Source organism: Morone saxatilis, unplaced genomic scaffold (genome assembly GCF_004916995.1).
Source record: "Morone saxatilis isolate NCDOM2014 unplaced genomic scaffold, NCSU_SB_2.0 Contig6, whole genome shotgun sequence".
NCBI lineage: Eukaryota > Metazoa > Chordata > Actinopteri > Moronidae > Morone > Morone saxatilis.
In genome coordinates, this window is record NW_023340206.1 from 7,841,849 (window position 1) to 7,848,039 (window position 6,191).

The window sequence follows — 6,191 nt, forward strand, 5'->3', positions numbered from 1 at the left end:
GATTATGTACGTGTCTATTTTTCATTATGATTTAGAGCTAGTAGAAATATTAGCCCCCCCAACAGGCTAACATCAGCTGCACTTTATGTAGCATCAACCAGGTTGTATTGTTTAGCATTGTATTTGACTAAATATTCTTTTTTTATAGTGTTTTGGCAACTGCAACTGCATACTGCAACTATATTTAAAACATATGGCTTCCAGTATACAATTATTGATGAAATGTCCCATCAATATCTCCTAATTTGCCAAATAATTTTACTTCATTTTAGTTTAGTTAACTTGTTACTATAATTAGGGCAAACTTTTTCTCGAGTACAAGTTTTGGCCACTCTACCCACCTCTGTGTTTCGCCCAGCTTTTTATGACAGTATCCGCATCCATATTTCATGACTATCGGCTCTGTACTTGTTCGAGGTTAGACCTCAGATTTCTCTCCTCCTGGTCTTTGTTTCTGGAACCGTTTCCCAAGCCTCTGTAGTTTCACTGAACTCTGCTGACAGGCTCCAGCTGGCTTCCATGACGGATCAAAACAACCTTCCAGTTTCTCTCGCCATCATTAGCCGAGAAACTGATGGGTTGAAAGTACACCTCATGTTGGATCCAGCACCCCCCTCCCACCTGGTTTCACCAGACTCTATTAGCCGGACAGCTGCTTTAATGCAACCGCCCTGTGTTGTGGGTGCACACTCCTGTTCCTTTTCCTTTCCTTTGTCACGTTATGTTGTTTGTCAAGTGCTGAGGTTTGGCGGACGGTAGGTGTGCTGCTAGGTCTGGATGACTGTCTCCTGCTGTCTGACCATCTAGTTAACTGCAAGTTCTGTTGCCAGCACAGCTTCCTTCTCGGCAGGAGGTGTTCAAACGTTTTTCTCCAGGGAACAGAGAACAGTATATTTAGAGATCAACTGGAGAGTTTTGTTCTAAGAAGTTTGAAGCCCAGTAGGCGTCTAAGAGAAATCTTTTGAAAAAATCTTCCATCACGTTAGTAATTTGCGCCCCTTAATTCATTATCCATTATCCTAAAGGTGGATTTCGTGGCACTTAGTGGTGAAGTGAAAAAAAAAAACCCAACAAAATGGCTCAGTCTACAGCCAGTGTATGATTTGTCCTTTCTGGGCTCCTGCAGAAACACGGCAGTTCAACATGGTGGCCTCCACGCCTCATTCTAAGGTAACAAAAAAACAATGAGTCCTATATTCAGGTGATTATACACTAATGAAAACACTGGAACACACTGGACCTTTAAAGCTGCTACAGAGAAAGACTCAAAACGTCTGTAAGATGGCCAGCAGCCCCTGGGGAAATCTCAAGAACCAAACACAACTGTGGGAGGTTAAAGGTTTTGTGGTGTATAGTACCTCAGGGCGAGACCATGCAGAGCTTTTAAAACAAGTTGAGTCCCAAAACAACAGGAACTCATAGCAAAATTGGTTAAAACGAAGGAGGAGACTCGGGTTGCCTGTTACTAAACGCTTTTTTTCTATTTCGATCTCTTATAATTGGTATATAAGATCTATTATTCTATGACTTAATTTATACAGATCATTGTATAAGTGGGCTTGTGTGTTTCTCTGAGCTTCAGATGTGGTGAAAGAATCTGACAGATCAGTTTTCTTTACCGCATCTCCACTGCTTGCCACAGGCGCTGTCCAGAGTGCTGATCCTGGAGCTGTCCCAGGCACTCAGCATCATTCAGTCGGCAGGTTAGAGTCCTGCTGGAAAGGACTCTCATTTACTTCAAGTATTTACCTCACTATCACTACAGATCCTGTTGGCTTTTTTCAATAAGAAACAACCTGGGGCCATATTCGCTAAGTATGTTAAGTCGCACGGCTGAGGGTCCTCCTGAATGATTACTTTTCAGGCCTTTTCACAAAGCAGCGGGTAGAAACTTTACTGCGTCCAGTTGTTTGTAGAAAATATCCGGAAATTGGCTGAAATGATCTGTTATCAGAGTAGTTGTCAGTTAACTTTCTGTCGAAGGATAAATCGACTAATTGCTGCAGCTCTAAATGAACTCTCTATGCCTACAGGGATTGGTTGACAGGTGACCGGTGTGTGTCAGTGAATACGAAATGAAATATTTATCAATACACAGGAGGGAAAGGAACAAATAGATATTTTTTAAACTAAAATTTTAACACATGAAACAAATTGAGATACTGACTTTTTAGTTAGACTCTATGTGGCATCAAACACCATCTTGACATCTTCATCATTTAGAAGATGATTCTCCATATTGCACCAATTTTACCATGAAATCAAGCGATGGCCATAAAATCAACTTTATTTAATGACTTATTTATTGCATTATTTACTGTGCACTTAAAGACATCATCTCTGCTATTATTGGTTTGTCTTGATTTGATGGTGAGCTGATTATTAACTTGCATTTAAAACCTCATTACCGTTATATATTTTCCAAAATAAACTATATACTGACTGGAAGCAGTTCCATTTGTCTCTTCTCTCTCATCATATATTATTACACATAATGTGTTATTTTCCCAGCCAGCTCCTAAGGAAGTCGCACTCTTACTGAAACCATTTACAAGTCGTTGCAGTTCTTTTGAAGCGATCTTTTTGTGATATAAACATGAAAGGCAGGCAGGGCAGAGATATGCTGCTTTGCATGAACTCAGCTGATTTCCTCTGGGATGTGGGAGCACGTTTTGAGAAACTATCTTTTGATTAAGCGGAGGATTCATTCTGAATGCAGTAGTAAATGTGCTGCAGGCTTATATTTACAGGCTGTTTGGTTTTGTGTCCTGTTGTCCCCAACAATGATATCCATGCAAACAATGACACTGAGCAGCCCGACAGAAACACTTTCATCTCAGCCAAAGAACTGGCATTACTGGTTAGTTTATTCCCAGAATTTATGAACAGAGATTGTGCAAGTCGTCCAAGTCTGTACTTAGTCTTCCCAGCTGACAGCATGTGTTGTCATGTGACCGCATCCAAACATTGTGCATTTAAAGGTTGTTTTCCAGTTTGGCAAAATGATCTTCAGCTGTCACATAGATATCTTCTCTAGCTCTGCCTCTGGGTCATGGAAACCTGTTTGAGATTGCTCCTCCATCTTCTTTTCTGTCTTTCACTCTGTGTCTTCCAGGTTTCTTTCCTTCTCTTTATCTGTTCATCTTTACTTTCCTCTCTGTCTGTTTTTCTTCTCCTCTCTTGCTGTCTTTTCTCCATTCATTGAATTTCTTCCTGCGGTCTTTCCTCTCTCTTCCTTTTTTTACTTTCAGGCCTTGTCCAATCACTTTTCCCTTCCTGGGATTTCATTTCCTTCTTTTCCTCTCTTTACCACTTCTCCACTTGATTTCCTCTCTTTCTCTTCTCCCTGACGCCTCTCTCAACCCAAGATTAAGCTATTAATGTTGGAGTCTCTTAATAAGATGCATGTGGCTGTGTGCATGCGTCATGAGTATGTCTGTGTGTGTCCATGCATAACTTTGTGTGTGTGTGTGTTTGAAGCTGCTGCAGGTTTCAGTAGCAGAACAACAGTTTAAATGGACTATTGATCGTGCCTCAGTCTTTGACTGCTTCCTGCCCTCCCCGCTAATTCTCACACACTCACTCACTTTGCCTGACAGCACACACACACACACACTATGCAAATTTGCACATAGCTTCTTAAAAACACAAGGATATATTCATATACAGTTGAAAGCATACATATGCTGATGCAGAAGAACATTTGTATAAAAAGACTGGCCTATTTCTAGGCACAGGAGGCAGCTGAAGGCATACCAAAGGACTGTTTTCTGCTAAGAGTCTGTTGCTCACACATCTGCAAAACAGACGAAATGGGAAATTAATAACCAGGTTACTTAATGCTCAGTGCTATCATCCTATCATAATGTGATCCAAACCGGGGTGAGATCACACTCCCAAATGATATCGACTGTCAAATAAAAGGTGATCTACACCCTATAATGAAAATGAAAGTAAGGACATCCCGTGACAATCCACAGGGTCAAGAGCTGGGCCGCATTTTGTTGAAAAAGTATCAGCTATAAATGACAATGCAGCTGTCAAAAACATCCAATTGTGCTCCGTTTAGACCATACAGCGTTGCACACAAGCAGCATGATGAGCCAAAGTAACAGTAAATAAGCTCCAGCCAGCAGTTTCAGTTAATTATTTGACCAGGAGAGACCAATAACAGTAATTCTACATCTATTTCAGTGACATTTTGCAAGTCAGTGCTGAAGAGAGTCTGTCTAAATCCTGTTTAGACCTTTCCTGTCACAAACAACACTGGCATCCTCTCTCAGTGGATATTTAAACACTATGGGACAAATAGTTTTACAAATTATAAAGCTCGAGTGTACAGCCACAGACTGGCGTTATTTTAATTACGTCCTCTGCACTCTCTTCTTCTGCAATGGTTCTGCGGCAGTGGACTGGAGAATTAGCTCCACCAAGTTACTCTGAATATTCACAGAATGGTGGTGGATGGAAACAAAAATTAAGTCACATTCATTCTTTTAGCCAATTTTTGGAAACCTGATGAAAGATAATCAGACATATGAATAACCTGGTAATTTATATAAATCCATAATCCTATAATACGTTTAAAACCAGGAGAATTTAGTGCTTTTTTAGGGACTAATTGAAAGACTTTGTATTATTGATGATATGACAGACCAGAGGTTTAGTGAGGCTGAATACAGTTGAATTAAACTCAATTATCATAAAATAAGTGGATTTCTAGCTAAGAACACTAAAATGGCCCCAAACACAGAGATGTGAGATACACACACACACACACACACACACACTCACTCACTCACACATTCACAACATCTGAAAATACATTCATTGAACACACACAGAGAACAACATTGGACTCTCACAGCCTTTAATGCATAGAGACGTGAATCCTCCATAATGGGAAAACAGCAACACACACACACACACACACATATACACAGATGTGGATGGATTACCTGCTTTAGATGAGATTGTTTGCTACACGCTTCTATCTCATTCATGCTTCACCGCTCAGCCTGCCATTATCTCACATTGGGTATATGTGTGTGCGTGTGTGTTTGGGTGTATGTGTAAGTGTGTGTGTGTGTAGGTGTGTGTGTGTGTCCAGCGTCTCACAACAGTGCACTGCTCAACGTGGGACCTTTTAATTAAGGGAGAAGTTTCATTATCAGCTCCATTAGTCAATGCCTGGCTGGTGTCAACACACACATGCAAACACACACACACACACACTCAAAGAGTACTGTTAGCCGTGCTGGTATAATATTTAACCTGATGTTCTGTTTCAGGATGAGAGTGTAATTTATTATCCATAGTAATGGGAAGTGACCCCATTTTCAGTCAAATGAGAGAGGCGGGGGAGAGGTGTTATTATAAGTCATTGTGTCGTAATTTCCATTGTAATGCATGTCACAGGCCACAGTACACTGCTCTGCTACAGAGAAAAACAGCCTGCATAGTGGAGGATAAAGTCCCCGGCCGTATGGTCGCATAGGCTACGTTCACACTGCAGGCAAAAGTGGAATCAGATTGTTTTTGCTTACATGTGACTCGGATCTGTTTTCGAGCCACTTTCGCATGTTGTCCAAATCAGATACAGGTCAGCTTTTTGCAGTGCGACCTCAGTGTGTACAGGATTCATGCGACATTTATGTCACTTTACATCCGCATGCATCACATTTCTATGCTGGCAGGAGTCACTCTGTGATTTCAAGGAAGACAGCTGTGATAGAGGCAGTCAGTGGAGGGACAGTGAGGTGTTAAACCTCATTAGTATTTGGGATGTCACTTCTGTACTGTGTTTGCTCTCACTCGGCATCCACACACTCCCCTGCACTGACGTAGCAGCCATTGCTCCACAAGAAGCCATAATCAAAGATTTGTCTCTCTTACGAATTCGCTGGCTTCCACTGCATTTAAACCTATAAATGAAACTGTACATGTTGTCTTCAGCAGCCTGTTGCGTGTGACAATGTATTACGCATCCTCTTTTGCAGTTGCGGGTCAGTTCAGGACAGTCATTGTTCACACTGGAATCTAGGGCTGAACGATTAATTGCATTTGCGATAATATCGCGATATGATAAAATGCGATTTTCTAAACGCAACGTTCGCGATTACAAGGCGCAATGGCCTCTGGCTCACGGAACAGTCAGAAACGGACGCAGCTGAGACTTTAGTCTCGAAGAG